The sequence below is a fragment of the Amblyraja radiata genome, chromosome 15, assembly GCF_010909765.2.
Source record: "Amblyraja radiata isolate CabotCenter1 chromosome 15, sAmbRad1.1.pri, whole genome shotgun sequence".
In the NCBI taxonomy this organism is placed as follows: Eukaryota; Metazoa; Chordata; class Chondrichthyes; order Rajiformes; family Rajidae; genus Amblyraja; species Amblyraja radiata.
Window position 1 is genome coordinate 25,648,508 of NC_045970.1, and position 12,516 is coordinate 25,661,023.

Sequence of the window (12,516 nt, forward strand, 5' to 3'; positions counted from 1 at the left end):
GTCATGACCGGACACATCACCTCACTATGTTCTTTAGAGATGCTGCTTGACCCGCAGAGTAACTCAGCAGGTCAGGCAGCATCTCTGGGGAACATGGATAGGTGGCATTTCGGGTTGAGACCCTTCTTCAGACTATTGAAGAAGAATAGGTGACGTTTCAGGGTGAGATCCTTCTTCGGTAGTCTGAAGTTCACCAGGGATGCTGACTGACTTGCTGAGTCACTACAGCACTTTGAGTCCTTTTGTGTATTAACCAGCATCTGCAGTACCATGTTTTTAAATTTTAAATGCCATTCAACTTTCAAAGGAATTAACATCTAAAACTCACTGTGCTGTACTATTTTCAGGTGTTGGTTTGCTGCTTATTTCCTCCACCCTGCTCGGCAGTGCACGGCAGAGCTTGCAATGAACTCACCAGGCTCCTGACTTGCAAACTTCAAATCTCACTTTCACAAAATCCAACAAACCTTTTCCATTCCTTGGTTATTAAGGGCCCGGGAATGGAATATAGATTAGAAAAAAAACACTCAGATACTCAGCCAAATCCACTCATCTGGCAACTTGGTGGCCAAGTAATTGTCAGCAGTCACCCCAGACAACAGATGATTTCCCATGTTCTGGTTGCTAAAGGTCCGCTAACATAACACCACCCTTCAGTCATCCAGAGTGCATATTCAAGTTGCTAGATCATGAATAACATTCCTAGGTTATCAGAAACTTTGGGATGAACATGGACACTTCCCAGATTTGGCAGTGAAAGTTGTGATCAAGGATGATATCCATAAATGTACCAAAATATAAATCATTTTCAATCACAATAAATAGCACGACTGATTTGCAGTCAACCGAATGTCAAGTCACATTTGTTCCCAGATCTAACAAAGGGTTTACATAATCAAAGCCAAGTTATACCTTGACAGGTTGTGCTCATTTGAAATACTTTTATTCTATATGTACACAACTGTACAGTGAAATCTGATTGCAAAACAAATGTGAAGATTGAGTATGAAATAAATCTCATACACTTGAGCCTCACATAGACTGCTCTACAGTGGCAACTTGACCATGCGAAGTGGAAGCAGAGTCACTGAAACAACCTAAACCTTTTCAGATTTACTTTGTTCTGTATCTGTTTCCATCCAAAAGAGTATCAGAAAGCAGTTGTTTTCAAGCTACATTTAATTGGCTTTGAGATACTAGAAGATGTAGCTCTGCACATACAAGTTTGTTGTCATAGGCTCGATGGTTTATCTTGGAGAAAGAGTGAAACAACTGTCAGTACTCAACTAAAGGGGCTGTTCTTCAACACCTTGGACCCAAGCACCTGAACGTTGACCACCTGGTAGAGGATTGCAAGCAAGTCAGCAAACCATGAGCCACTGCGAACACACAGTTTTTGCTTTTATGTGCTGTGCGAGTCTATGTGCCTGTGATGCTGCTGCAAGCAAGAATTTAATTTTATCTGTAGTTCACCGTACCTACACATATAACAATAAATTCGACATGAATTGGCATGCTCCAGGGTCTGGCTAAACTGGTTATCCATAGTCTGTGCAGTCAGTTGCTTTGCCCGATCTTCTCTCTTGTCTGGGTAGTTTTTAAGGAATGACCATCCTTCACAGATTCTGTTCAGAAAGGCACAATTCTTGTATTGGCTTATTAAAATCAATGTTGTAATGATCCCATAGAAATTTTTGCAGTTCACAAAATATTGGCATTTCTGGTTTGTTTTTTCATAATTCCAGCTTCTGCTTTTTCCTTTGTGCTGTAGAGTTATTAAAGCTTTTAGAATACTTACTATTTGGAATAAAATGAAGTATCCTGTTAGTTGCTGCTCATAGACTGATGCTGGGAAAAGTTGCTGTTATGGCCAAATTCATACTTGTCAGGTTGAAGCTGTTGGAGGGATAGAAAGTCAACAATAAAAAAAATAGGTGATTTTAGAGAAAGTGAACCCATTTTTGTGGAATGAGCAACTATGAGCAGCAGGTGGAGGAAAACATATTTACCTACTGCCACTTACATGTAACTTGTCAATGTTTCCTAGCAAGTCAGCAACACGCAGTTTCTATTATGCTGGAATGATGGGACGAGTTCACATGACTTAGTATTTTGCTATTTCAATTCAAAACACAGTATGCAAGGAGGTGTACAGATTTTGGAGTTGGCCCTGCAACCCCTCAAAGGTATTAAACATAGTTCAGCTCTATTCAAAAATTTACAGACCTGCAACATCTTTATCTGTTTTGCTTTCTCTTAGAGTGATGGATTTGTTATATTTCTATAGTTTTATTAATAGATTGAATAATTTGGTTTGCGATTATTGAAAATATGTAAATTTAGTAGAAAGTATTTTACTGAGATATTGTTTGCAGAGCCTAATGCACCTCAAATTCTTTATCTTTAAAAACGTATTTTACAAAATATTCTATAAATTTATTGTATAAATACTTTTGTTGTTCTTTTGATCTGTGCTGGTCCAATTTTTTGTATTTTTTGAAAATCCTTTATCTCTGATAGTGTCATGAGGTTCAATTGATTCACACCGAACTCTGGAACCTTTGGTACTTATGCATCTCCCGAACCTTGGATTCTAATGTCCATAATTAAAATATTCACCAGAGAAGCAGGAACTTGAGAAATAACCGTCTGAAGGGTCCCGACCTGAAATGTCACCTATCCATGTTCTCCAGAGGTGCTGCCAGACCCGCTTACACCAGTGATGTGTGTCTTTTTCAGTAAACCAGCATCTGCAGTTCATTGCGTCTACATCTTAAGTAATAACTTGTATTTTAAAAAATATATATACTGTACTTGCCAAGGCCAGTATAACATTTTTAAATGTATCAGTTACTGTAAAATAATTTAATATTTAATCAGTACTGAAATCATTTAAGATGTATCATGGGGAATCAAAGTAAATTTCTTTAATTAAACTGTGATTATTGTGTTTTCTCGTACATTTAAAAGTAAATCATGGGAACAGATTAAAATAACTGAGGATGCAATCACACTGGATTCAGAAAATATTTGTAAGGTCATTTTGTTTTAAATTTCAGGGGCTATAAGATCACTTGGGGATAGAGTATCTTAGTGATTTAGTTATGGGACCATTATCCAGTTGGCTGGATCATTGATATGGAATCACCAATTCTGATGCACCACAGCAGTTTTGGAATTTAAATGTAAATTATAAAATAAATCTGAGAAGTTTTAAAAAACATATCAATAATAGTGACCATGAAACTACCATATTATTGTAACACCTCATCTGGTTCACTAATGGCCCTGTCCCACTGTATGTGTTCATTCAAGAGTTCTCCCGAGTTTGCCCTGATTCGAATTCGGAGATTTACGCTAATGGCCGCTCGTAGGTACTCGGGCTCTCGTGGACGTTTTTCAAAATGTTGAAAAATCTTCACGAATCTTCCCGAGTGTAAATAAGCAAACTGTACAATCTGGAGTTAAAGATCATCTTTAATCGGTACTCATATATATAGCAGTACAGCTGGTTGTTCGTTGTTAGTTCATCGTTACCGCTTCCAAGACTGACCAGTACAGGAAGTGGGTGCTAGTATGAATCATATAGTAAGGTGGGGTTAGTGATGCTATTCTACTGTGATTGGTTCACATGCAATAACCAATCTACACCGAGCTTACTGCATTTCCCGAGTACCTGCTGTTAGCGTTACGAGCCGCTAAGAGTTGTCCCGAGCACCGACGTACCCGCTACGTACATTCTACGTGCTTCCACGTGTTTGATTTTTTTTAAACTCGGGAGAGCTCTTGAATGAGCTCGTACAGTGGGACAGGGCCATTACTTGCCATCCATGCTCATCTGGCTAACATGTGGAAACATAGGAACTGTAGATGCAGGATTTTTGAGCAAACCACAAAGTGCTGGAGGATCTCAGCAGGTCAGGCAGCATCTATATACGGAATGGACAGATGAAGTTTCGGTCAGACCCTTGTCAAGGATTTCGACTGGAAACGTCGTCTGTCCAGTCCCTCCACAGATGCTGCCTGACCCGCTGACTTCCTCCAGCACTCTGCGATTGGCTTTAATGTGACTCCACACTTACCATTGTAGTTGATTCTTGAACGCCTCTGAAGATAGCAGGCATTGCATGTGTCATCCACATTTTATAAGCAAATATGAAAATAAAATGTAGTATACTAGCAATTTGACTGAGAGTTCACAGACAGAGTGTTGAGAGAAATGGGTGGAAAAACACTAACACTGCACAAGAAAGGTGATGTCAAGGTGACCCTAAGGCACATTATCAGGCAGAGTGATGGAGGATTATCGCTGTACTATATGTGGCTTGGGCATGGTGAAATGACTGAAATGAGAAACCATTATACGAGCAAAACCAACATCAATCATCTAATTACAGTAATATCAGGAAATAATTATTTAAAAAAAGAAATGAATGGTGTGTATTAGATTTCACTTGTGACAGTTTAGTTACTTAAGATTTAAAAAGCAAAATAATAATTATTTGAAACTTGAAATGAGGAGAAAATGAAAGAAACAAGGAAAGTTGATTAACAAAACACAAAAATAGAATTAATTTTACCTTGTAGGTGCTGATCAAAATATTGCCTGTTTCCACCATTTTCCATTTTTAGTTTGGTTGGTGGCTCAACTAAGATTGAATCCGTGTCATAATTTTGGAGTAAATGGGCAACTGATTTTTAGCAAATCCATCTGGTATAACCCTGAGAAGGATCCCCTTCTTTTGATTTCCACAGTGACTAAGAGGTTGGTAATCGACCCTTGATCTCCAATACGATGGAGCATAAAGAGTAAAAATGCTCTACAAATATTAAAACAATCAATGAACAGGAGAGATTGTTTCCTGACGTCACCCCACCACAAATATGAGAAGCCATTAAGTTTGAGGATCTTGCGCCACCTCTGCCCCAAGCTTCACATTAAATCATTTGCCTGCTTGGGGTGTCACGTTATGAGATCCCATATGGGATTAGCTCAAAAATGCTGCCTAGAAATGTTAGCCTGACAGACAACCGGATGATGCAATGATCAAAGAACTTTATCTATAACCAAAACATTGTATAGGGCTACCACATAACAAGTATGAGAGACAAATTTATTTTTCTTGAGATTGGAGAGGTACATGTTGATGGTCGTGTGTCTGCATATATAAATAACAAAACGTGCATGTAATGATGGAGGTCATAATGTTCCCAACTTTCAGTTCTAGCAATCCAGTGCCAATCTGAAGAAGGGTCTTGACCCCGAAACGCCACCCATTCCTTCTCTCCAGAGATGCTGCCTGTCCCGCTGAGTTACTCCAGCTTCTTGTGTCAAACTTCTTATCCTTACTTCTTTCTGCCGATTACACAACGGAAGCTGATTAACGTGTTCCACCAGTTCAATAATGCCTCATTTTAACAAGGCTAAAATTACGCATTCTGTTTCAGTCTGGTATATTAGGTACAAATGCAACCAGCTTTTTCTCAGAAGGAAGATTAACCCCATTTCCATAAATGTCGAACACCTGAGCCCAGAGCAGCCCAGCTGCCTTTTCCCAGTTCTAAATTCCCAAAGGTTTCTCAAAGAGTATAAAATTCAATGTAGACCTCATCCAAATCCATGGTACTTGGGATCAGCTGACATTTAAATACTGATATTTATTTTTTTTAAATTAAAAAATGTAAACTCCAATTTTAGGTAACTTCTACAAACACCTCCCCCCCTCCCCCCCACCTCTACCCCCCTCCTTTCTTCCCCCCTCTTACTTGATCCCTGGCTGATCTTGCACCGGTTTCTTCCCTCTCCCTCCAGCTCCACTTACATTTCTTCCTCCAGCTACACAATTCGCAACTTTTCTATCCCTGTCTGTCATGATTTACAACTCTTTATCCTTTTTTTTTTTGTTTTTTTGTTTTTTTGTTTATTTTATTAGAAGTTAATACAATACAAAACAATACAGTGGCACCTAATTTTAGGTGCCAACTATGTCATACCGTAATCCATTCTATGTACAACCTCTAGTTTTATGTTATGAGTAGGCAAGACAAGAAAAAGAAAACAATAGAAAGGGGAAAGAGTGGAACTCTTTATCCTTTTGGGCAAACACCCGTTTTTTTTTCATCTCCGACCTTCGTCCAACAATCTGCCTATCAAAGAAACCCCTTTTATGTGTTCACCCATTACCGGCCGTGCTTTGCCCTGCCCCTCCTCTCTTCCAGCTTTCTTTCCCGCCCCACTCCTGCAGTTAATCTGAAGATGGGACCCGACCTAATACGTCACCTATCCATTTTGTGTCTTTCTTTGGTAAACTAGCAACTGCAGTCCATGAAACTCTGAATGTTGACGGATTGTCTTCTGGGAACATAACTCTCTCTGTAAAGCGAGGGTTGCCTCTATATATGACTGAGGTGTCAGAAGGTTGGGTTAGCTCTGCAGCTCTGACTTGTAAGTTAAGCCTTTCCTTTAGTTTGTCGAAGATCTTTAAGGCATCGATACTCCATCAAGCATTTTGGCAATTTTTCATATTATTTTATTTACTTCATGTCAATGGGGTATATGGATAGATGCACCATTTCTGGCTGTGGTAACGCCCCACTCTCATTAACAGATTACGCTGAAGTGAGAACTAAGAATGCAAAGATACCTCCTTTTGAGATCTAACTTCCAAAACAATTCAGAAAGATGAGTGGACATGCAAGGCCTTACCTAATTCAGGCTGAACACTGGAGAATATGTGTTTACATCTTTTGTTTACAAAATTACATCATTATCTCCAGTCGGCAGCAATAATTGTGCTATATACTAACAACAATTAATTGCCTCTGAAGACCAGTTCCATTGAAGCCAATGAAGAATAGTGATTAGCAACTTCTAGTTTTTAAAAAAACGTACGTATATTGAACTTTTTGAATGAAAATTTTATCTGCCTGTTTTTGTTTGGTCTGTTTATCTTGAGATGTGGAGATCATCAACAAGGCTAAACTTCATTGCCAATCCTTGAAAGGGTAGTGGCCACATTCTTGAACTGTATGTAACAACCCTTCTCGTGTGGATTCCGCTGCAATGCTGTAGGGCGGGGAGTTTCAGAATTTGGATCTAATAACCATGAAAGATCAATGATGTATTTTTCCAATGTAGATCATTACTGCTGTTAGGAACACCATCATTCTTGCAAGTGGTGGTGTTCCTAACAGCAGTAACACAGAACACAAAGGAACTTGCTACTTACAAAAAAATAAGGCTTTGCCACTATTTATGGTGATTTGTACCAAAGACAGATAAAAATAGGAAAGTATTTTAAACTTCAGTTGCAAATGAAATGATCTTTATTTCATGTAAAAAAACTGAACAAAGAGGAACATTTTAACATTTTATTCACAGTGCCCTCCATAACGTTTGGGACAAAGACCCATCATTTGTTTATTTGCCTCTAAACTCCACAATTTGAGATTAGTAATAGAAAAAAAAATCACATGTGGTTCAAGTGCACATGTCAGATTTTAATAAAGGCCATCTTTATACATCTTGGTTTCACCATGTAGAAATTACAGCAGTGTTTATACATAGTCCCCCCATTTCAGGGCACCATAATGTTTGGGACACAGCAACATCATGTAAATGAAAGTAGTCCTGTTTAGTACAGTGCATTCAGAAATTATTCAGACCCCTTCATTTTTTCCGCATTTTGTTACTTTACAGCAATTTAAAATGGATTAAATTAGTATTTTCTAATCATCTATCTACACACAACATCCCAGAATGAAGAAGCGAAAACAGGTGTTTAGAAATGTTTGCAGTCATTAAAAAGAAATAACTGAAATATCACATTTACATAAGTATTCAGACCCTTTGCTATGACACTCAAAATTGAACTTAGGTTCATCCTGTTTCCATTGATTATCCTTGAGATGCTTCTACAGCTTGATTGGAGTCCACCAGTGGTAAATTAAATTGATTGGACATGATTTGGAAAGACACACCTGGTTGTATAAGGTCCCACAGTTGACAGTGCATGTCAGAGCAAAAACCAAGCCATGAAGACCAAGGAATTGTCCGTAGAACTCCTAGACAGGATTGTGTCGAGACACAGATCTGGGGAAGGGTATAAAATAATTTCTGCAGCATTGCAGGTGCCGAAGAGCACAGTGGCCTCCGTCATTCTTCAATGGAACTTTGGAACCACCAGGACTCTTCATAGAGCTAGCCGCCCAGCCAAACTCAGCAATCGTGGGAGAAGGGCCTTGGTCAGGGAGGTGACCAAGAACCCAATGGTCACTCTGACAGAGCTCCAGAGTTCCTCTGTGGAGATGAGAGAAACTTCCAGAAGGACAACTATATCTGCAGCACTCCACCAATCAGGCCTTCATGGTAGAGTGGCCAGACGGAAGCCACTCAGTAAAAGGCACATGACAGCCTGCTTGGAGTTTGCCAAAAGGCATGAGAAACAAGATTCTCTGGTCTGATGTAACCAAGATTGAACTCTTTGGCTTGAATGCAAAGCGTCACGTCTGGAGGAAACAGGCACCACTCATCACCTGGCCAATACCATACATACGGTGAAGCATGGTGGTGGCAGCATCATGCTGTGGGGATGTTTTTCAGTGGCCGGAACTGGGAAACTAGTCAGGATCTAGGGAAAGATGAACGGAGTAAAGTACAGAGAGATCCTTGATAAAAACCTGCTCTGGTTCTGAGTGTTCTGGACCTCAGACTGGGGCAGAGGTTCACCTTCCAACAGGACAATGACCCGAAGCACACAGCCAAGACAATGCAGGAGTGGCTTTGTGATAAGTCTGTGAATGTCCTTGAGTGGCCCAGCCAGAGCCTGGACTTGAACCCGATCGAACATCTCTGGAGGGCCCTGAAAATAGCTGTGCATCGACGCTCCCCATCCAACCTGACAGAGCTTGAGAGGATCTGCAGAGAAGAATGGGAGAAATTACCCAAATACAGGTGTGCCAAGCTTGTAGCATCATACACAAGAAGACTTGAGGCTATAATCGCTGCCTGAGGTGCCTCAAAGTACCGAGTAAAGAGTCTGATGTAAATGTGATATTTCAGTTATTTTAATTACTTTACAAAAATTTATAAACACCTGTTTTTGCTTTTTTGTTATGGGGTAATGAACTGCCAGCCAATGAGTTTTGAGGCATTTGTTTAAACTTGATATGTCTATACACTATAGAATTCATTATGCTACTACCATCAGCAGCTTATCATCAATGAAGATAAGTGAGCCAGTACCTTCAGCAGCCATATATGCCCAGGCCATAACACCCCCACCACCGTGTTTCACAGTTGAGGTGGTACGCTTTGGATCTTGGGCAATTCCTTCTCTCCTCCATACTTTCTTCTTGCCATCACTTTGATATGTTCGTCTCATCTGTCCACAAGACCTTTTTTCCAGAACTGTGGTTGTTCTTTTAAGTAGGTCTTGGCAAACTATCCTATTTTTGCGGCTTACCAGTGGTTTGCATCTTGCAGTGTAGCCTCTGTATTTCTGTTCATGAAGTCTTCTGCGGAGCGTGGTCATTGACAAATCCATGACTGACACCCGAAGAGTGTTTCTAATCTGTCGGACAGGTGTTTGGGCGTCTTTCTTTACTATAGAGAGAATTCTTCTGTCATCAGCTGCAGAGGTCTTCCTTGGCCTGCCAGTCCCTTTTGCAATTAGTAAGCTCACCAATTAGGAATGTTACAAAATTTTGAGATTTTAAAAATTAAGCCTGTAATTTATCCCATCAGATAAAGCATAGAAAGAACTTTAATTTGATACATAATTCACTTTCATATCTTCAGTATTAAAAACGTTATGGTCATGTTCATACTCAGAAATTAGCATCTTGTTCCCTATTGCTTTTCCATTAACTTAGCACAAAAGCTGTGATCGAGGACAGTCAATTGACATAAAAGCCCATAACTTTCTTAAAAAAATAAGAGAACTGAATGAAATTTTCAGTTATTATAGATTGAAGCATTCTGAAACAAAGATGATACATCTTACTTGGATGACCTGAAATTAAAGCATATAATTAGTTAGTTACCAAATTGTAGATAATTACAAAATTGACCGTGGTGACGGAAATAGTAATAAACACCCTGACTGCCTTGAAAATTCACAAATGTGATATTCTCAAGAACAGAACTTTAATATTATTGTAACGTTAAAACAAATAGTTAATAGTAGGCCCCCTTCGGTCATGACTGACCATGGGTGATACATCCTGGTCGGATGCAAGCCTGGGCGATGTCATATGGAGGACAGGCTGTTGCCCGTGCAGCACGTCCCGCCTCTCCACGTCGCTGATCGATCCAAAGGAACAGCAGGGCTGTTACAGTTTGGCACCAGTGCCATCGCAGGAGCTGCCAGGGCGAGATTGTAGACAACGACGAACTGCCTTAGGGGCTCCGACTCCGGATTTTCTTAAGGTTTACTCCTGGAGCCTTTCCATGACTGGATATGGCCACAAGGCAGTGGAAGTTTTAAATCGGAGTTTTCCCTCTTCTAGATGGACTGCCTTCCCAGGCTGACGAGCCTCATCTGCCCGAGACTCGTGGGAGCGGGAGCATCTACCTTCCCGTGGAGGTCTATAGCACCTGCCCACTGTCCAATAGTAAATACCTAACAAAAAATTCATGTTCATCAGTGTCATCAAATCAATTAAATTCATCTAAATTCAATTACTAGATCTAAACATCTATCCCACTCTGAAGAAAAGGCTAAAAATAATTTTTAAATAGCCAAAGTATCCAAATAACAAACTGATCCCATTCACACAAGAATTAGTAATATAACATGATTTTTAAATCTCACTTTGTCATGAATTTCTATGCCAAATGGAAGGAATTTAATGTTTAACTAGACCAAGTGCAAACCCGTTGGGTCTGTTCCCCCCACGTGCGGATGCGGGGGGGGGGGGGCGGCATGTGGCGTCACACACACTAACTACCCCCCGCACACACGCTAACTACCCCCCTTGTTAATATATGAATATTATTCATTTGCTCCTTTTACCCCATAACCGCCCTATCCACTGACGCATATCCTCCAACTCGCAGGCGCGTCTAGAAGGTGGGGGGGGGTACAGAGTGAGGGCAGAGAGAGAATGGGGAGAGACAGAGAGAGAGAGGGGCAGAGACAGAAGGGCAAGAGACAGAGGGAGAGGGGGCTGGAGGGGAGGCGTAGAGGGTGGGTGGGTGAGAGGCAGATGGGGAGAGAGTGGGGAGGAGGAGAGGGAGGGGGAGAAGAGGAGAGAGTAGGGAGGGGGAGGGGAGGGGAAGGGAAGGGAGAGAGAGGGGGATGAGGATGGGGGGAGGGGAGGAGAGCGGGGAGGATGAAGGGGTAGAAGGGTAGGGGGAAGGGGGTAATAGACGGGGAGGGGGGGGAAGGGTGGATGAGGGGAAGAGGGGGAGGTGAGAGGAGAGGGGTGGGGGAGAAGAGGGGAGGGAGGGGGGAGAGAAGAGGGGGAGGGGGACGAAGAGGGGGAGGGGAGAGGGGGAGTGAGAGGGGGGGAGAGAGAGAGAGAAATGGGAGGGAGAGAGGAAGGGGGGGGAGAGAGAAGGGGGGAGTGGGGGAAAGGCACGGGGGTGGAAGGGAGGGAGGGGGAGAGATCTCCCACCCCTGTCCCATTGTGAAATCGTATGTAAATGAGATCCTTTTTTTTTTTTTTTTTTTTTTTTTTAAATTTCAAAATAGACTTTATTCAATTGATAAATATATACAATTCATGAACCATTCGAACAAAAAATTCATCCGACATTTTCGGAGACTATACAAAATTTTTCCAGTACAATTTTTTTACATTTGTCAAATTCCACCAAACTGTCCCCCACCCGTGCCCCTGTCCAAGTAATAAATATATACAATGTGTGCACAGTGCGAAAATTCCATCCGACATTTCCGTAGGCTATAGAGATTGTTCAATACAGTTTATGTCTTTTAAATTCCACAAAAATGTCCCCGCTGGTGCCACTCATGTGGCCCCCTGGCGTGGGATACCTTCCCTTAATTTAATTTGAGGGGCGTCTCCACCATACCGTGCCCCCCATGTCCAGCAGCGGAAGGACCCTAGACTGTGGCCCTCCCCCACCGAGCCTTGGCGTTGGCTGCACCAAGCTTCAGCGAGTCCCTTAGCACATACTCCTGCAGTCTGCAGTGGGCCAGTCGGTAACATTCCCTGACGGACATCTCGCTCTGCAGGACATTCCGTGCTGACCACTGCTCGATAGACTTGTGGTCAAAGGTGTTGGTCCTGAAGAACCTTTCCACAGACGACAGATGGGGCGGCAATGTCCAGCTGACTGGCACATTGCGTGGCATCTGCGCCAGGCCCATCCTTCGCAACACCGGGGACAGGTAGAACCTCAGCAGGTAGTGACACTTGGTGCCCACGTGCCTTGGCTCTACACTCCGCCTGATGCAGCAACACACGAAGGTAGCCATCAGGGTGAGGGCAACGTTGGGCACGCTTTTACCCCCGTTATCTGCTGACTTGTACATTGTGGCCCGTCGCACC